This window comes from Nomascus leucogenys, unplaced genomic scaffold, assembly GCF_006542625.1.
Source record: "Nomascus leucogenys isolate Asia unplaced genomic scaffold, Asia_NLE_v1 Super-Scaffold_349, whole genome shotgun sequence".
In the NCBI taxonomy this organism is placed as follows: domain Eukaryota; kingdom Metazoa; phylum Chordata; class Mammalia; order Primates; family Hylobatidae; genus Nomascus; species Nomascus leucogenys.
In genome coordinates this window covers 508,901-530,011 of record NW_022095771.1, presented here as the reverse complement: position 1 = coordinate 530,011, position 21,111 = coordinate 508,901, and the positions used below count along the sequence as shown (strand labels likewise).

At 47.6% G+C, this 21,111-nt stretch overlaps 2 pseudogenes; both read right to left on the bottom strand.

The window, feature by feature from the left end:
• Positions 1-1,208: 1,208 nt before the first annotated feature.
• LOC100605962 lies at positions 1,209-3,943 on the bottom strand (annotated as a pseudogene).
• A 2,212-nt stretch (positions 3,944-6,155) lies between these two features.
• Positions 6,156-8,112, bottom strand: LOC115833622 (annotated as a pseudogene).
• Between the last annotated feature and the right edge of the window lie 12,999 nt (positions 8,113-21,111).

Below are 21,111 nucleotides of genomic sequence, written 5' to 3'. Positions count from 1 at the left end.
CAGGAAAGTTGGAAATGTTATCATATCAGATACACACATGGCAATTTTTTCTTCCACCGAAATCCACACATCCCATAGCAATATAACGCAAGTAATAGAATCAATATCGCGCAGAAACCAACAGCTGTAACCTACAGCATTAAGACCACAAAACTGTCTCCCTGAGAGCAAGGCTCCCTCCTGTGGGAGTGGAGAGAGACTTGGGCATTCTCGGGCAGGCTTCCTGGTGGGGCGGGGCGGGGAGGGTGTCTCCCTCGTTTTTGGTGCCTCCACTCATGGCCCTTTAATTTCAAAAATATCTCCGAAGGGAGATAGTGAATATTTCTCTGTAAATTTTCTTTTCTGTATTTGTCTAGCCGCTTCCTCTCCCTGGCCGGCCTTGGCGGAGATTCCAGGCCCTATAGAGACCAGGACTTCCCTTAGCGCCACCACCCCACATGCCAATGCTGCGGGGAACCCAGCGATATCCGCAGCAGGCAAGAGAACTGCGCGGGGGCAATAGCCAGAGGCCGGGACAAGGGAGGGATGGCAGGAGGGGGAGGGGCAAGCCCGCGGAGGCCAGAACCACTGGCTTCTTTGGGTGCCCGGATACCTCCCATCCTCTCTTTCACAGCCCCCTTGCTTGAGTCTCTCCTCCAAGCTTAAAAAGGCGACTTAGAGCTGGTCTCCTGGCCCCCTTTGATTCCTCTTCCCACTTTCCCTGCCTTGCCCGCCCCCCCCCCCCCCCCCCGCCTCCAGGAAGCAGCCACCCCTCTCTCCACCACCAAATTTCCTGGGAAGCTTCTCCCTGCAGCGCCCAGAGATGGGGTTCAGCCCCGTCTTGGAGAGGGGGAGGAGGGAGAAAAACCCAAGCCCCACCCCGCCACAAAAGCGATGCAAAAGAACAAGAAGAAAATTGTAGAATCTCCTTTGCCTTTGCAGACCTTGGGATTTTTTTCCCCAACAAGGAGCATTCAGTTTCTTCTTCAGCTTCCAGACAATATTGTCCCAACGTGAGGGCTGTTGCTTCCCCTTCTCTTTATTTTTTCAGTGTTGAAAAACCAAATTTTCGCCTTTCTCCCTCCTTAAAAAATGTTTTTAAACTCCTTTCATTTAAATAGGTTTTTTTTTTTCCACTTCCCTATTTGAGTTTCCTGATTCAGTTCCCAGAGCTGGGCTTCTCCTCCTCTCCCTTTCTCATGTCTCTTCCTCTGCCCTTTCTCCATCCCTCACTCTTCCTCTTCCTCCTGTGCTTCAGCCTTGTCCTGGCCGGTGGTCCCGGGGCCCGCGGTCTCGTTCTCCTTTTTCCACTTTATGCGCGGGTTTTGAAACCAAGTCTTGATCATCTGTCTTTCCGTGAGGTAGAGCGCATGCGCGATCTCCATGAGTCGCTGCAGCATCAGGTAGGGATTGTAGTGAAATTCTTTCTCCAGCTCCAGGGTCTGGTAGCAGGTGTAGGTCTGGCGGCCTTGTTTGCGGTGGATTCCTGCTCACAGTATTTAGAGGAAAATCAGTGAGTACAGAAAACGCCAAGAGAGTGCCCATCTCCCTCTTAGACCCTGTATGTGATTTGAAGTTGATGGGCAAAGAAGCCCATTTTCCACTAAACAAAATTCTGGCTTTCCGTACCCCAGCCCTTACTCCAGCTGCAGTTTCCCCTAATTGCAGAATTTTCTACAGGCTTCTCAAGGCAAACATTCCCATTTTCCATCCAAGAAGTCTTTTTCAGCCTAGAGCTTCTGAACCCAGGAAAGTAACCTGCTGGCTCTTAAAGGCTCTGCTCCTAAAGGGGGCAAGTGGGATCCGGGGAGTTTAATCCTCCTTTCACTCTTTGGGATCAAGGACTCTAAACCCCCTCTTTTGAATGCTGATCTGATGGTCTTTCCAGTAGAGACCAACAGAAACCATGCAGGTGACCCTAGAGTGGGGTGCCAGGCCTAGCTTGAGAACGTTTCCCAAGAAGAAAAGCAGACAAAGGGGCCTCAAAGGCCCAGTCCCCCCAACTCATCCCCAGCATGTTGTGGACTGAGAAGGTAAGAATTTGCAGATTTCCTTGGAGCAAAGAGTTGGTCTGACAGCAGTGACCCTCTGATGATTCTTTTCCAGTGGGTGGCTAAGCTCCAGCCAGGGCCAGGCTGTCCTGCCTGCCTGCTTGCCTAGACAGCCCAGCTCTCTAAAGCAATCTTTGGGCTGCCAGGAAGGCACAGGGGAAGAGGAAAGACAGCAGCCTGGCATGGGATGGAACATGGGAGTATCTGGGTGGTGGGGGCAGAAGGGTAGAGGGGAACTTCTGTGTTAGGCCCAGAATCCTGAGGAGACTTGAAAGAGGTGCTGATGTCAGCCCTCCTGGGAAGGAGACAGGGGAGGAGGGGCTAGGGGCCCTAGTTTCAAGTCAGATAAAAGCCAAGCTGAAATGCTTATGAGCAAAAAACGTGGGCCTTGATAAATCAGCTGGAAAGGCAGTTAAGCTATGGAGCAGGTAATGGGGTCTATAACCACCAATACTGATGGTGTGAGAGCTCGGCTCCTTCTGGCCCTTGACCGTCGCTGGGTTGGGTGCCTCCGACCATGAGTCTTGGGTCTTCTGGACTTTGGGGCTAGCCCCCAAGTTCGTCTGCTTTGGAACAGTGCAGAAAAAGATGTCTGGGTCAGACTTGGCAGGGACCCCATGGAACCTCAGCCTCTTGGGGTTCCTGCAGCAGCTGGCTGGGTGAACTGCACTCTCTAAGTTTCGATTTGGCTCCAGAGAGTCCTAGTCCCTCCCCCAAGAAGAGAGTCACTTATCTGTAATGACAGCTCCAAACTTGGCCAGTTCTTTAGGGGTGCCTAGGAGACCTAGGAAGAGCACCTCAGGAAGCCAGCTGCACTCCCATGAAGACTCTGCCCCTTTCTAGTTCTCCTGTTCCACTCCCCCACCCAAGTTCACTGGGATCAGGAGGCTCATCCGCCTTGGCCTCAGCCCTCTCCCTCCACCTGCCTTTTTAGCTCTGTGTCCCTGGCTGGGTCCTTTTCTCCTCCCGCCAGGCCTCTAGAGCTCACCTCTAATTGTCCTCATGGGAATAATGGGGGAGCGGAGTTGGCTGGAAAGGAAGGGGAAGGGGAGAATTGCTTAGCGCTATGGCCCCCTCCCCCATACCTTATCCGAGCTGGGGCAGGCGGACACACCCAGGGCTGAGACCCTTAGCTGGGAAGCGGGGAGAATGGGGGAGACCCTAATGGCTATTCTCTGCAAACACCGGCCTTCCTCCGCAAGACAAAGGGCCTCGTTTCCCGCGCTGCTAATAAATATTTAAAGCTAAAAGCCCGAGAGGAAGGGTGCGGGCGGGCTGAGGGCTCACAGCACCGTGGTGTCAGGAAGAGAGATCCCCTGGGAAGCAGAGCGAGCCTGAGAGCACCAAGCAAAGATGCGGGCGGGGACGACCTGCTGGGTGCAGCCTTTCAGGGCCGACCTCCGGCTGGGAGCACTCTGGGCGGTAAAGGGGCGCCTTGCTGGGAAGGGGGCGCCTTCCGGGTAATGTGCACCAGCCCCTGAGGTTCGGGACAGCTCAGTGCGCGGCGTTACCTGAGCTTCGCATCCGGGGGGTAGATCTAGAAGTTACTCTCGGCCGCCAAGTCCGAGTCCCTCTGCTCCTTGGTGCCCGCCGCTTTGGCGGAGTCGCCGGGACAAACCCCGGAAAGGTTCTGCTCAAAGAGCGCGCAGTGCGTGTTGAAGGAACTGGGCTGGAGCCCGTAGCCGGCCGCGTAGACGCCGGCCGCACTCTGGCCCGCCATGCCCCCTCCCGCTGGGGTACAAGTCCTGCATCGAGGCGGCGAAGAAAGCGCCGGGACCCGCTCCATAGCTCGGGCGCTGGGGATTGGAAGCAGACGCACAAGAAGTTTGCTCGGGGAAGGCTCCGGTAGCGAAAACCGAACTTGAGGCTGGATATTTAGAAAATAAAGCGTTCGCATAATACAATGAACTCATAATTTGGCCGGATAATTTGTAGGCAGGGACGTTTTAGTGTCGGTTTTACGAGATTCCTTGACACATCACAGAATTAGAGTCCAGGTTTACACCAAAAAGGACCCCCTTTTTTCTTTCTGGACCACGTGACCCCGCCCACGTGACGTTCCCTCCGCCAATGGCCGGGCTGCCTCCCCACGGCTCTCGTAATGTGGAACAAATTGTGTGGCGTTGGATTTATAAAATATGATCTATAATGAATGGGAAAGCCGAGCCCTGTGGATTGGGGCTGGGGGCTCAAGGGCCGCTGCCGACTCCCGCGGGCTGAAGGCAGCTTGCAGGCGAGATTTCGGGAGGCAGAGATTGAGTGGAAGGGAAAGTAAATAACCAAGGGGCGATCCGTGTTGTCACCCCCCACCCATCCTCTTCAGCCTGTTACCGAGCGAGAGACAAAGGCAGGGATTGAATGCACGCAACTGGGCGGGTGGGTGCCTGGGGCAGGTCTGTTCTTTATTACAGGGCCAATTCTGCAAGGCAAGGCCTTTTGGGGAAGTTGGTCCTGTTCTCCCAAGACAAGGAATGAGGCGAGCCTGGCTCAGGGCTCTGTTTCTCTTGGTGCCCCAGATATGCGGGCGGAGATGGAGCAAGGCTTTCTAGGTGCTCCTAGAGCACAGGATTCAGCCAACGGGCCTTGGACGCTGCAGTTTCTGGTGGCAAAAAAAAAAAAAAAAAGATTTGGAAGTAAAAGAAATAAGGAGGTTGGGTGAGTGGAGACAGAAAGGAAGGGTGGAGGGTGGCCCGGGTGAGCTGCTCTCCCGGTTCCTGGAGGCTGATGCCTCAGTGGAGCCTGACTACCAGGGAAGCAGAGGCAGCGAAGGAAAGAAGGCAGGGAGCCATGGCCTCAGAACACAGCGAAAGCGGGCAAGTCCCAGAGAGGGAGAGGCAGTGAGGAGCGGTCTCCCTTCTCCTGCTGCTCCCCCAACAACAAGAGTCCGAGGGAAAAAAAGTATGTTCAGCAGGCCTGCACTCCTTTTTGCCTGCCCCCTCACCCCCCATCCCCAACACACACAGAGCAAAACAAAGAGGGAGGTGGTGGGGAACACAACCACTAGCCCAGCTGCGTGTCTCCAGAGTGGCCTGGGCGCCCTGGTCTCCGGGGCTGGGCAGCCTCGGAAGGCGAGAGAAGGGGGTTTCTCTTGGCTCCCCTCCCTTGATTTTCTCTCCTCCAATCAGGCGCAGCCACCTCCCTCACCCCCAGTGCCCCTCGGCCCGGGGACTGGCACCACCTGAGTCCAGCCCCCGCCGCCTCCTCTGCAGCCTAGCCTCAACAGGCGCAGGAGCCCGGTGACAGGCTCCCCACCAGCTATGCAAGGCACCCGGGAGCAAATGAGGAGTGCTGGCCGGGCCAGTCTCGGGTTCTCGCTTGTAAACTTTATTGTAACTCTTCCGCCCTTTTCAGGCGCAGACAACAGAACAAAGTATGGAGGAACAACAAAATATATAATTAGCCCTCCCTCCCTCCCATAAAGCAATTCACGGATACAGGATACATTCTTTTCACAGTAAACTTAAGAACACTTGTAACAATTGCCCACAGCGCGCACGCTAACTAAAATAACCTCTTTTGAGAAACACTTAAGACAAAATTGTCAAACCAAAGGGGGTGGGTGGAGGAGGAAAAGAGAGAAGCCAGAGAGAAAGCCAGCGAGCTGGGGGGTGCAGTGGGGAGAGAGATTGGGAGGGGAAATGAGGATGAAGGGGCGGGGGGAGAGAGAGAGAGACAGAAAGAATTACGGTTTAAATAGGCAGTTTCATGTTGTTGGGAGAATTTAGCAGAAATCGGTACCTCGATCATTACAAAGAAGCACGTTCAAAGGGAAAAAAGACCACTGCACAAGGAGGCTTTTTACACGGGGTGGGGAGGGGCATGGGGGGCTCAGCCAGGCCTTGGCCGCTCACCCTCACAGGGCTAGGGAGTCCTTGCTTAAATCCTTTTCTTTCCCCCCCACGGCCCCCAAGAGAAGGGAAGGAGATCCACGGTAGCTCACACACAGAAGCTATTACGAGATACTACCACTAGCGGGGACTGGCGCGGCGGGGGATGCTGCGGTGGGAGGCCCGGATGCTGGCCCCGCTAGTGGGGCCAGAGCTCTCTCGGGCAGGGGCGCGCGGCTGCGTGGCCGGGACCCGCGGACGTGCAGGCGGCGGCAGCCCTGGCAGTCCCAGGTGGAGCCTACTTCTTGCAGCCCTTCTGCGCGTCGCCCTCGTCCGCCGCCTCCCGGGCCGCTCCTGCTTCTGTTTCTCCAGCTCCTCCTGCTTGCATTTCCTGCTGGGGAATTGTCTTTGTTCTCTTTTTTTCCACTTCATCCTCTGGTTCTGGAACCAGATTTTGACCTGTCTATCAGTCCCAGCGCGTGCGATACCTCGATTCGCCGCTTGTGAGTCAGATAGGGATTAAACAGGAACACCTTCTCCAGCTCCAGGGTCTGGTAGCCGACAGACGTCGGCCTCCACAGAGCGGAAGGTAGGGGATGGGGGGCAGAGACGGAGAAGGTTGGAAGACTCGTGAACGAGCCTAGGAAACCAGTATAATAAGGGCAGGGGACCTTCTACCCCCATGCGGGGGCGGGGGGCGCGAGAAGGCCGCCGTCAGCGGAGGAGGAGGGGCGAGGGGGATCAGACACCAGATAATCTAAGGGAGCCAGAAAGGGGAGCCCCCTCCCCTGGTAACCAGCACCAGAGCTGGGTAGGAGGGGTTCAGATTATGGAATGAGACCACCACTTCTCCTGTTGTCCTTCCCAGCTTCTCCCCCATCTCCCCTTTTCCCTAGTTTATAAGACAAGAGAAAAGAGAGAAAGCAAAAAGTAGAAAAGAAACTGAAAAATAGCTAGATGACCTTGGCGCCACCACCTGGCCCTGGTGGTTAAAATAATAATGATAATAATAACCCCTGACCAAAACTACTGGTGTTCTCTGTAAATTCCAGACACTGTATGAGAAAGCACTGTAAAACTTTTTGTTCTGTTAGCCGATGTATGTAGCCCCCCGTCAGGTTCCTCACGCTTACTTGATCTATCATGACCCTTTCACGTGGACCCCTTAGAGTTGCAAGCCCTTAAAAGGGCTAGGAATTTCTTTTTCAGGAAGCTCGGCTCTTAAGACGCAAGTCTGCCAACGCTCCAGGCGGAATAAAAAACCTCTTCCTTCTTTAATCCGGTGTCTGAGGAGTTTTGTCTGCGGCTCCTCCTGCTACAAGATCTATTAAAAGTGCCATAAACTTTAGGAGGAAGGATGTGAAGGAGGGGGGAAAATAAGAATAAAAAAGCCGAATGGGGACGAATGGACCCACCTTGAAAAGCCCCCAGAGCCTCTGCCCCAGAAGAAAAGTTTCTTCAGGGTAATTAAACCATAAAGCAATTGAGAAGTGCAAAAGTTGAGCGCCCCCACTCCCAGCACCCTCTCTTCACTACCCCCTATAAAACAGTAAAAGGGAAAAAAAGGAGGGGAAGAAGAAGAAAAGTAAGACAGGGTGAGGGGTTTATAGATTCAGGAGATGTTTCTAAGCGACCCCCTTCAAGGGAAAGAAAAAAGAAAGAAGAAAGGTAAAGAAAGGGTAAAAGCGGCAGGCAATCGGAACGAAGCCGGCAAGTCTTCCAGAGGCTGGAGGAAAGGCGCCCTGGCTTCTCCGGCCCCCTGCCCGGCCTTGGGCCCTCCCGGCCCCCTCCCGGCCCCCTCCTGCCCCTGCAGGCCCCAAGGCGAGCTCACCTTGCGGGCGCATGCAGGGGAAGAGCTGTGTAGGTGACCAGCTCTGCTCAGAGCCCTCGGCCTCCTCGCCCAGGCCGCTGGCGGTGGCAAGCTTGCAGTGTGCGTGCTGCACCAGGGCTGGATCCTGAGCACCGAATAGGCTCTGGCGTTGCAGCGGGTCGTAGCCGTAAAAATTGCCAGGGTCCCCGTGGCACGCCACGGCGCACGGGTTCTGCTGGTAGGGAGCCGTGGACAGCGACGACGGCCTGTGGTAGAACTCCTGGATTTCTGACGGGTGCTGGAAGTTGCCGCCGCTGCCGGGACCGTACACCACGTTGGGTCGGCCGCCCAGGTCCTGGGCGAAGCCGTAGTCATAATAATTGGGGCTCTGGGACTCCCCGGTTTTGTATTTGGAGAACAGCGAGTTGATGAAATAAGAGCTCATTTTATTGAATTTTGAGGCGGCAGCGGAGGCTGCAGTTGGGGGCCGTTGGGGACGGGGTGGGGAGGAGGAAAGGGAAGGAGAGAGAGAAAAAAACGCGAATTCGCCGGCTCCTAGTCACCCTCGCCAGGAAAGGAGAGGGAAAGGGAGGAGGGAAAAAAAAAAAAGAAAGGAAAGAAAAGGCGAAGAAGATTTCGAAGCCGACACACTTTTTGTGATTTCCAGGAATAGAAAAGGACAGACAAGCCTCCAAAAGTCTAAGCTTGCATGGCAGCCGTGGCTCCCTCGCCCTCCTCCCAGCCCCTACCCCTCAAACAAAAATATATCGCCACTTAAAGAGGTCCTCGCTTTACATTTCGAAGAAGGGATGCCGGTTCATAAACAGTTTTCTGTGATTTACTTCCCTGCAAATGAGTTGTTTCATATTTTGCACTGTCTTTTCATGATCATTTGCATCCATTAGAGACTCCACATCCTATTGGCTTTTTCGTACTCCTCCCGGACAGAACACAGAGCGAGGGTGAGAGCGAGAGAGAGCGAGCGAGAGAGAGAGCTAGAGCGAGAGAGCCCCAGGGAGTGAGGAGAGAGCGGAAAAGTAAAAAAGGAGGGAAAGAAAAAAACACCCAGGGAGAGAGAGGGGGAGGGGGAGAGGGAGAGGGGGTGAGAGAGAATGAATACGGATTGAATCTGTTTAACTACCTACATTAATGAGATATCTCTCACCTCACAACAAATCAAATACCTTCGCAGACCACCCCCAAAGACTGATGTGGGGGAGTCACGGAAAAAAACAGGCACACACACATACACAATGCGCCAGGCGTAGGCACGCTGTTAATTTCGCGATTTTAATGAGGCAATTGGAGTCTTTCTAAATGTCAGCGTCGCTTCAGAAAAATGTAAAAGAACACAGTTTAATTGCGCCGAGTTTTAAAAGGTCCTGTAAATGCAATTGGTATTTTAATACAAGTTATCAAATCATACAGCTTCCTCTCCTAAACATATTTTCAACCAAACGAGGTAGTCATATTTAAAGCTTTAATGATCAATTTCCTTATTCTTGATAAAGGTCTAACTATCGTGTGGAGGGAATTGGCTGGGTAACTGGCCCCCCAAAAAACGGCTGTAAACTCTTTAACAAACTATAAAACGCAATAAAACCTGAGTCTGTTGTTTATGCCGCAGCACATAAAAGCTGTTAGCATTTTAGGAGTTCTTTCCTCTACAGCGATAAAATTGCAGCTTCCATCGCCCCCTCCGCCCGACTGCAGCACTGTGGGGGTGAAGAAGTCGAAATGAGAATGATTATGGGGATTTTTTTCGGCACAAAAGGTGACTTTTCTGACATTTTCACCTCCTTCCGTCCTGGCAAGCACCTGTCCCCACCCCTTCTCTGGAGCCCCCAAAAGGTTCCCTCTCTGCCCTGCCCTCCCTGGCCTGCCCTGGCCAGTCACAAAACTTCCTGTCATTAAACAAATAAGCAAAGATTTTCGGTGAAGCAGGGATCTGGGAGATCTTGAGGAGGGAATGGGAGGGAAGAAGAAACTTTCTGGTTAATGAGCCGTGGTTGAAGCACAGAGCAAATTTCAAGCTGCCACTGTCGATTCTGCAGGTTTGTGCAATCTCTGCTTGCTGAAAAGGGGGTCTCCTGAAGGCCCTTCAGCCCAGTCAGCACTTTTGAGGGCAGACTTTGCATGAGGGAAGAGGGCCTGATGCCATCAGAGGGATGAAACCCCAATGGGCTACCCCACACCTGCACCCAGGCCTCGGGACCCAGTAGCCAAGCCCAATTATTAATAGCTCCCAACCTTCCCAGGCTGGCCCCCACAACTTCTGCAGTGCCCTAGGGTGAGAGGGCACCACTGAGCCCATCAACGCATCAAAAGGAAAGAAGCTTGGGTGTCAGGCCCTGGCACCTGGCCTTGGTGTCCGCTGTCCTATGCTCTCAGCCACCCTAGGCAGTGCCTGCAGAGTATGTGTTTGGGGGGCATCTATTAGTCCTCAGTGTCCCCAAGACCTCTGGGGCCACTGTCACCACCTAAACTGATTTGGATGTGGGATTCAGACAGCGCAAGGTTTCTGAGTCCCCCATTTTCTCTCCTTTCCCTTTGGGGAGCCTCTAGCTAAACCTGGCTCTCCCTGCAGACCTGGGGACCAGAGGCCTGAACACGGAAAGCTGGAACAAGCTGACTGGGTGCCACACTCTGTGGCCACTGCCTTCCCTGCCTACCCGGCCTCACGATGGTGGTGGCCAGGCTTTAGAAGGCCCCAGTCTGAGGGTCAGAACCAATAGCTTCCTGTAGCAGTAGATTGGCAAGGGAGAGGAAGCAGAGAAAGAAAGAAAATTTTGAGCAATGAAAATGGAGTCTTTACAAATACATTCAATCCATTATTTATTCAGGAGACAGTGGTTTGTTTTTAGACGGGCACTTTTGGGGACCCCATACACCCCAAAATTTGTAAAAATGAAACTACCAATTTTCCAAAGGAAACCTTACCAGTGAGGTCATTTAGTTCTTCAAAAGTGAACCCAGAGAATGAGAGAGGGGCTAGAAGGGGAAGAGAGAGAAGGGAAAAGAGGAGTGGAGAGAACCAGGGCTTTGAATTTTCAGCGCGTGGCTGAGGGGACGGTGAGGCAAAGGAGGGCCGAGATAAGTTGTTGCCGAAGCAAACCATTTTATCAAGTGCAGAGGATTTTATGGTCATGATTTGAGAACTCACCGACGAGGTACAAATTCAATGGCTTGTTCTAAATCATCTCTACACCGTGCCAGAAATTCCTGATGGAAGGAAAATGTTTCCATTATAGAAAAAAAAAAAAAAAGAGCAAGGAAACAATTTATAAACACCCAGAGGAGCGCAGATTTATTAGAGAAACTCAAGCTGAGGAGAAACTCCGCTTACCTCCTTGCACTAAGTCCTGGTGGGGGAGAGGAGAGGCTGCAGCTGGGGTGATTTTGAGGGGGTGGGAGTATCTACTGCTGGCGCAGTCCGGCGGGGCCAGGAGGACATAGAAGATTTGGAATGCAAGGGGCTGTGGACAACTAGGTTGCGGGACTCAGAACGAAAGTGCCCGGCGTCCAGACCTCCAGCTGCTAATTGAGGAAAGGACCGGTGCCCAGGTTTGCCTGCGGCCAGGGCCAAGGCGCGCGGAAGCCTCAGATCTCACCTGGACGCCGAGAAACCCAGGGAGAACCGAGCTCCTGCGTCCTGAAGCCGCGCCCACCTTCGCGCCCATGGGAAAACGCGCATCCTTTGGGGGTGCGCAAAGCATCCAGAAGCGACATCCGAGCCTTCCCGCACCCCGCTGCCCTGGGGAGCCCCTACCCCGTGCCTAGGTCGCCCTGCGCGCTCCCAGCCCAGCCCCGGACTCATACAAAGGCTCCAGAGCCTGAGCCCCTGCGAAGCCGCCCTGATGGCTTTGGGCACTTCCGAATCCCCACAAAAGCTATGGCTCCATTCCCCCCCCCACACACACACAAACTAGGGGGTATCGGGCTGGCTTATGTGATTTTCTCTCCAGCCGGTAGGCAGCCCGCCTCAGGACAGCTTCCTCTCCATCCTACCTTCTTTTGCCAGCTGGCCCCTCTCACCTGACCTGCTCACCCGCATCCGAGGACATTCCTTTCGCCTCCCTTCACGGAAAATCTAGTTTTTTCGAATCAATTCTCCTTTTGGATTTGGACCCATTATTCCTATTACTTCCCGTTTTCACGCATTTGTTGCCCCACGGAACACAGCAACTGGGTGAGAAGCACTGAGCCCTCCTCCTGGGGAAAATTCAGAAAATTGACCATTCGAAGAGATGGGGGAACACTACTATAACTGAAATCTATAAAATGGGGATAAGGCCATAACGAACCCTATTTTTTTTATTAGGTGCAAATTATTCATGACTTTTGATAGTGCTTGGTTCCTGGATTCAGGGCCGACCAAGGCGAGGTGCCGGGCGCAGACACCGGCAGCCGCCCCTCCCGGGATTTTCACGTGGAGCACGGGTGCCATCTAGCGGCTGCTCTCCGAAAAGGCGCAACAGCCACCGGCTCCACCAGTTTTCTGGGAGAGTAGCCGCAGAGGCGGTCGGCAGGAGAAACTTTCATAACTAGCAGGAAAAGGGGAGGCATAGGGAGCGGGCATGAGAAAAGGCGTCGGAATCAGGAAATGGTTCATGAAATTGTGTAGATAAACTAAAAAACAGAAAAAAAAACACAACAGAGGGGAGGAAACGAAAGAAGCTCTAAACTTTTTTCTTTCTAGGTACACCTCCCACCCCTGCTCCTAATTTCTAGCGGAGACCGCAAAGCAGTGCGCCGTGTACGGCCCATAAAAAGGGGGACCGAGCACTTTTCAAATTCCACACGACTGTTTCAAATTCCGAGGAAAAACAATTGGGCTTTTTGTCGTGGGAGAGGAGGCCTGAGAGAATGGCATGAGACTGTAAAAAATCAAGAGGCTACCCGCGCCCAGACGTCTGCCCCGCCGGACCTGTGTGTGTGTGTGTGTGTGTGTGTGTGCGCGCGCGCGCGCGCGCGAGTGTGTGTCTCCTCGTTTCCGACGCCTGATTCTGGAGGGGGTGTGAAGAACAAAGACAAGAGTCCCAATTGCAATCTCTAAAGCATTTGCGACAACGAAGTGTTCTTCCCCCGCTTCTCTCTTCTCCCTCTCTGCCTCCTGCCCCACTGCCACCCCCCGCCCCGGAAGCCCGGAGCCCCGCGTTCCTGGCGTGTGAAGGTGAAGGCTGCCAGAACGGGGGCCACCCGTTCCCCCGCCAGGCCGGGAGCCCCGGCCCAGCTGCGGCTCTCTCAGCTCCGGAAAGTTTCCCCTCGCTGTTTGCTTTGCTGCTGTTTAGTTTCTTAACCTTCGGAAATTTATACACTATAAACTTTTATAGCGGTCATATTCTTTTATTGCTGCGCACACGGCATGGCACTGAATTCCTTTCCCGGCTTCTCTCTGCCTCGCACTCTGGCTGTCTCCTTCTCCGAATCTCTCTTTTATAACAACTGATTTCCCGGTCTCCGGCTTCCAAGCCGCCGCATCTTCGCCTTTGTCTTTAAAGAAGCAACTCTGGGCTGGGGACCCAGACGCTGCCGGCAGAGGCCCCTCCAAGCGCCCTCGCCCCTACCACGCAGCACTCCCCTCTGTTCCAGCCTAGCTGAGTGTTTGCTTTATAAAGCAGAAACCGACCTTCTCTCTTTGCTCTCAGCACCGCCTGGGCCTGGGTAGCCCAGGATGGGTAAGGAGCCTGGTCTACACCAGCTGTAAAGCCAGATTCATTTTGTATCCCTAATGGAACCCTCCTTGGAGGGTGCCTGGCCTGGCCTGCCTGACGCGGAGCTCCGCTTTCTCCTGCCTCCCGCCGTCTCTCCGATCAGTTCGTCCTTTCACTGGAGAAGGGTAGGCCTGGCCTTTTCACTTGCAGGCTCCCTTCACTCGGGCCATGCTTTGTTCCAAACTCTGCCCCAACCCGCAGGGTCTCCGTGGGTCGCAGTGTTGTCGGCTTGGATTGGTGAGAGGCTCCTGCGGGAGGCCAGCTTGAGAGCACCGGCCCGGCAAAGCGGAATCCCAAGGCCTGGATGAGAAGCGCAGGCTGCGGGAATTGCGGTCTTCATAAGAGGCTCTGGCGAAACCCCTCCGTCTAAGACGGGCAGAAAGATGCCTCTTGAAACTGAGTTTAATTCTGGGGTCCTTTTGGGAGCTGAATTTTTCTACTGAGACATTTCTGCTTCACACTCAATGTCCTCTGCACGCTTTGCAGATGTGCTTACCTAGGGCTCAGCCCTACCAAACCCAGCCCACCTCAGACCAAGGCTGCTACCCTGTGGCTCAAACTGGAGCCTCCAACCCCAGCTGGAGGCCGACAACCCTAAGGAGTTGGCTCCCTTTCAATGGAAGGAAGGAGATTCCAGCCCTCTGGAGGCCTCTGTCTAGACCTAGGCACCCTGCTGCAGGGAAGAACAGAGGGAAATGACTGTGTTTCTCCCTTGCATCATATTTTAAAGTGGCCAAACTAAGGTGACATTCTCAGTGGCTGATTGGGGGGGCAGGGAGCTACCCGCAGGAGCTGCAGGAAGACCTACCTTCCCTCCTATTCTCAAGTCAATGAGGAGGTCTCAGGACCTCATTGCTCCCCAGACCCTGTCCCCTCTCCAAACAACCCACATTTCCTTCCCTCCCCCCTCCAGTTTTCCAGTTCTCCTGTTGGAAGGCTCTTGATCAGTTTAACCAGTAGTCTTGGGACCTGGGGTCTGGGACTGGCTCTCAGCTCCACCTCCAGAGAGCTCTGCAGGGGACCTTGCCCTGCAATGTCTAAGGAGAAACCTCCTGGAGTCAGCAATCTTTTTTTTTCCAAGCCTTTCTCCTGACAACTGGGATCTCTACCTATGGTCAGGCCCAGAGATCTAATACAGAGTAAGAAACAGGAGATGTTGGGAACAGGCCCCCCCCCCCAAATCTGTCCATAAACTGGCCCCAAAACTGGCCATAAACAAAATCTCTGCAGCACTGTGACATGTTCATGGTGGCCATAACACCCACGCTGGAAGGTTGTGGGTTTACCTGAATGAAGGCAAGGAACACCTGGCCTGCCCAGGGTGGAAAACTGCTTAAAGGCATTCTTAAACCACAAACAATAGCATGAACGGTCTGTGCCTTAAGGACATGCTCCTGCTGCAGATAACTAGCCCAACCCATCCCTTTATTTCGGCCCATCCCTTCATTTCCCATAAGGGATATTTTTAATCTAATATCTATAGAAACAATGCTAATGACTGGCTTGCTTTTAATAAATACATGGGTAAACTCTGTTCAAAGCTCTCAGCTCTGAAGGCTGTGGGACCCCTGATTTCCCACTTCACACCTCTATATTTCTGTGTGTGTGTCTTTAATTCCTCTAGCACTGCTGGGTTAGGATCTCCCCAACCGAGCTGGTCTTGGCAAATAATGACACATACACACATAAATTTCTATACCAAAGAATGAAAATGAATGAACAAAAGTTCATACAAGAGCTAAAGTGATCACCCAAATAAAGGTTGAGTTAAAGAAGCCAGACTATCAACAACACATACTGTATGATTGCATTTTTATAAAAATTTAAAACAAGCCAAACTAATAATCTCTGCTGTAAGAAGTTAGTCTACCTCTGCTGAGGAGAAAAGGAATAATGAATGGGAGGAGGCACTAGAGCTTCTGGATGGCTAAGAATATTTTCTCTTTAGGTGTTGATGGTGGTCACATGACTGTGTTCATTTTGTGATAATTATGACTTATGGACCTCTATTATTTTATGCATCCATTAAAAAAGGGACAACAAGAAAGACTGATAATTTCTTGTGTCCAGAAAAGTATGTATGTGGAAAACCAAGTACTCTCATGTGTTGTAACTAGGACTCTAAATTAGTACATGTTTTTGCAAAGTGTGATAGCATAATATATACAAAAATTTAAATGTGCATGTCCTTATAGCTCAAAATTTTACATGTCATATCTATTTTAGCAGAAAACTTATATTTATGCTGAAATATGTAAATACAAGCTTGCAAACTGCAGAGTGGTTTATAATATCAGAAAAGTTGGAAACAACCTGAATAGCTATCAGAAGTGAAAATGTCTAATAAAATTATGTTATATGTATACTATAGAATATAAGGACCCATTAAAATGAATAGATTAATATGTACTGCCACAAAAGAGGTGTGAAAGAATATACTGTTAACTGATGAGTGTTTTCAATTGAAAAATAAGTAAAATGGGGATTAATATGACTTATCTTTTCACTTTATGATATACACCTCTTTAATGTTTGATACTTTTACAATGAGGATGAAATCATGCTTTAGTTGTACGATTAAAAAATTTAATAAGGTAAATGACCAGAGAAGTGGTATTGAAATATTGGAAAATGCTCATAATATAAAATGATGTGATGAAATAATGTAAACCTTATTAATTCATTAATTAAAAGTTCTTATGAGTGTTATATACTGGGCATTGAGCATACAATGGTGAGACTAGTAGGAAGATGAACACTAATAAAAAAACACAAAAATACGTATTTAATTTTCACAATCTTCTAATTCCTCTGAAGTGAATCATGTAGTTCTCAGCCACATTAAGAATTCTGATCTGTACCATAAGAGGTATGGTGAGGTTTGAAGGGCTGACACCATCAGAGTTGATTTTACAAAGATCATTCTGGATGTCTATATTAGAGAGCAGCAAAAGCATGGGTGGGAAGACCAATGAAAATGCATTTTGTAGATCTCATGAATGACGACTAAAATTTTGGATAATTTGGTAATAGGGAAGGTGGAGATAGAAGTGGACAGATTCAGAGAGAGTTAGGAGTTAAACTGATAGAACCTAGTGATGGGTTGAACATGGGTGGTAAAGGAAAGGTAGTATAAAGAAATCTTAGGCTTCTTGCTGATGCCTGAATGGAGGTGCTGTTCATGGGAAGAGGGATACTTAGAAGAGAACCCGGTTTGGATCACTTTTGTCTGTTTGCTTTTTGGTACTGACAGTCAGGAGGACATGTGGGAATGGTAGTTACAAGTTTGGCTTTAGGCAGGTCAAACGTGAGTGCTTTCGATAGGCACACAGACATGATTTGTAGGTGGCTGGATTTATGAATCTGAAATTTTTTAAACACTTTACAAACAAATTTAAGAGAAAGAATTTTTTAAAAACACTAGCAAAAATCAACTGTGTTGGGAAGAAGTACACTTAGAATGTATAAAATCCAGCTGTGAAATATTATCTGACAAAAAAAAGATACTGACATAATCCATATATTAGGTATTATTAGTGCAATGGAAAATTCTCCACTATAAATGGACTGAAATTTGGCATTACTGTCCTATAAAAATTAGTTCTCTATCTTTAAGGAAAGACATTGTAATTAAAATGATTAGATGTATCTTATTTGTTTCTCTTTCTATACACATAGAAATTCCTTAACCATATGTTCAATTTAAAGCTCATATTGATAGTGTAAGCTTTTCCACCAACACAGCTGGATAAATCTAGAACTTTGTTAATGTTAAAAAGTCTAACCTTTTTCCACAATAAAAGCTGTAAACACATAATCATATATATTCATCATATACACATATAGAAATCTACAAATTGGCGTATATATACACAAACATATCACATACATGGATTATAAACTATATATTGTGAAGCTCAGATGCCATGATGGTTGTGAAATGCTTTGAAAAGTATGAAATTCTATACTAATGTAAGACGCTCTTGTAATATTATTCAGTTTGTATATCCATTGAAACAAGTGTTCTGGATGAGGATAAAAAGGAAGGGACTTTTTCTACATTAACCTCCCAAATATCTTCCTCAATAAAGCAAGAACAATGTTGCTACACTATGAAGGAAGAAAAATTGTGCTTTAAGGTTGAATTAACCTAAGGTATTGACACTGTTTACAAAGAACAGGTAGAGGTAAATGAATACTGACATTGCTATTCCTGATCAAGTTCCTAATTTGTTCCTACGAGTTCACTGGCTTTTTATGAACAATTTTTCAATGTAACAAATATCTCTAAAATACTTTTCAGTTTTCAAAGTGCATTACATACATTATTTCATTTGATTTTCACACTAATGTCAGTATTATCATTATTTGTTTGAAGAGAAATAACATTTAGAAAATAGCAGAGTTACAACTTTGTAACAAGGTCTTCTGAGTCCATGTCATTTGCTCTTTATTCCCATAAATCCTGACTTAGGTTTTTGTTGTTGTTTAATCCTGATTTAAAAAAAAAGGAAGAAAATTTTTAGTTTGTGGATTCATATCCTAAATTCTAGGAATTACATTTTGTTGAATATTCCTGTGAGTGAATTTTTAAAATATTTATTTAGGAACTAGAAAAAAATGGAATCAGACCTCTAATTCCTCAGGAAAAGAAAGTAAGTAATCTTAAGGAAAAGAATCTTGTGATTGTTAGAACCCTGGTGATTAAATTAATAAACAAAATCAAAAGCTAACAAGTGTTGGAGAGGACGTGGAGAAAGTGTTGGAGAGGATGTGGAGAGGATGTGGAGAGTGTGTAGTCTTACACACTACAGATGAGAATACAAATTGATACAGGAATTATGAAAGCCAATATGGATGGTCCTCCAAAAATTAAAAAAAGAGCTACCATAAAATCCAGCAATCCCATTACTGGGTATATACCCAAAGAGAATGAAATTAGTATGTTGAAGAGGTATCTGTCATCCTACATTTACTGCAGCACTATTCACAATAGCCAAGATGTGGAATCAATCTAAATGTCCATCAATGAATGAATGAAGAAAGAAAAGGTGTACATACAGAATTAAATAAATTTTATGGCTAGCTATAGTTATAGCTATAAAAAAGAATGTAATGCTGTCATTTGTGACAACATGAACCTAGAGGACATTAAGGTAAGAATAGAAAGATAAACACCATATGATCTCACTCATGTGGAATCTAAAAAGTTGTTGTCAAAGAAGTAGAGAGTAGAATAGTGATTAGCAGAGAATGAGAAGAGGTAGGGGGAGGAAAAAATGGGGAGAGATTGCTTAACGGGTACAAAGTTATAGTTAGATAAGATGAATAAGTTCTGGTGTTCTATTGCATATGTAGGATGACTAACATTAACAATAAAGTATCAAAATAGCTAGAAGAGAGGTTTTTGAATGGTCTCATCACAAAAAAATGAAAAACTTTAAGGTGATGGAGATGCTAATTATCCAAATTTGATCATTACATAATGTATACATGTATTGAAACATCACATTTTATCACATAGATATGTACAATTATGTGTCAATCATAAATTTTTAAAAATAAGCAAGGTATGAAAGGTAACATAGAACCTTATTTTTTTCCCTCTGAAAGTCAGATAAATAATGATAATATCTAACACCTGTTGAACACTTGGTATATGCCAGGCACTGCTCAAAGCTTTTTATATCTGAACGAATTTAATTATCTGGGTAACCTATGAAGTGGACATTATTCTTGTCTAAACACAAAGGAACAGTAGCACAAAACCATGATTCTTTCTGAGAGAGGTTTTTAATGGGAAACTTAAAGATCCTAGGACTTCAAATGGAGAGGAAACAATACTATTTAGAAGGCAGAACATAGTTTTAAATGAAGAAAAAAGTTTTGAGGTTTCTCAAATTTGATCCATATATAAGGAAATTAAAACATTTCATTTCTATTTGGAATGATAAATATTTCCTTTACTATGCACTGAATGGGTAAAACCAAGCTCCAAGATTGTAAAAGATTTTACAAAGACCTTACAAAATCAAAGTCCTCTGGCTTTCAATTAGTTGCTTTTTCCAATATTGTATAACATCTCTTTCTTTACTACATCCATACCATCAACCACTCATTTTTAAACAACAGTTTGAGAATTAAGGAGGGTAACAGGTTTATGTGGTCTAATTACACTTTCAAACTGCCCAGTATCACCCAATGCTTATATCCTACACAGAAACACCTTGCAGAAACGGTATGCTATCTGCACATTATAAAAGCACACAAAAGCACACATCTCATATTTGAAGGGATGTGCCCAAAGGTCTTCTCTACCTACAATTCTGTTTCTTGATGAGGATGGAAAGAAGGTTGCCTGATCTTCGATGAGGAAGAGCTCGTGACGATGTCTGCTGAATTGGGCAGTAAAATATTCAGGACGGGGATACTTGACACTCAGTGGGAGTCTTAAGGGTCCAAGCCCATAGCTTATAAGAGTGTGCTTAGGGCGGGGAATATCACTCTCCTTAACAGGCATTTTGATTCCCAAGACTTCAGCATAGGTAACTAATACCTCCCAAGGGGCATGGATCTTGACAAAATGAGTTCTTCCATCTTCAGAGTCCTACATAAAAAGAAAAAGGCAAAATAGCAGAAAGCTTACTGATCAGTTTGTTATTGAGCTGATTAAATAAAATAAATAATATTTTATAAAATCTCAAACACATCAAAGCATTTTCAATTTTTTGAAATTTTCAGGCAAAACTTTGAGAAAACAAAATTCACAAAACATATAGTTACATAAATATGTATATATGTATACATATAACGTGTGCATATATGTGAGAGACAGAGAAAGAGACAGAGACATACAAAGACACACATAAACAGAGAAATAATATTTTAAAAAATATATTTCATGGTCAATGTATACTCATCTCTAAATCCACAATTACCTTTGTGGTTCTGGGCAATTTCTTAAGTTTTTAGTAAGTAGCTATAAGCTCAAAATTTCACTTAGGTTATATAAGGGATACATATAAACTGTAAAATGTACTCACTCTTCTTATCCAGCTTCTTTGTATAGCCTACACAAAGAGGAAGAACTTTAGGTAACGAAAGTTCATTACATAGGAAAAATTATGGATTGTGTGGTATTATTATTATTTATTAGTTCACTGAAAATGGGAGAACTAGAGAGTAACGCTTTTTTTTCTTTTCTTTCTTTCTTTTTTTTTTTTTAAGACAGAGCCTCACTCTGTTGACAAGGCTGGAGTGCAGTGGTGCAACCATGAAACTCCTGGGCCACTACAATCCTCCTGCTTTGGCCTCTCAAGTAGATGGACTATAGGCACCATGCCCAACTAGTTTTTAAATTTTTTTGTAGAGACAGGATCTTGCTATGTTGCCCAGGCTGGAACTATTAGAAATTTCATAGATAGGGTGAGATATTAAATAGGCCTTTAAAAACAATTTTGAAGGAAATTCTAGAAAAACAGTAAATAAAATGAGTTTAAAAAGAAAACTTGGTATATTCATGAACAGAAAGAATGTTTTGGCCTGAACAGCAGGTTATGCTGCAAGACAGCCTGGTTAATTATTTAGGGGACCAGATTAGAGGCAGACTTCAAAATGAAACTGTTACGAGAAAAAGTCCATATTTTTTTTTCCTTGTATCCTGAATGCAAACTGTGTCCATATATAAAGTGTTCCATTATTACTGCATATTCACAGTACTCATCTACTTA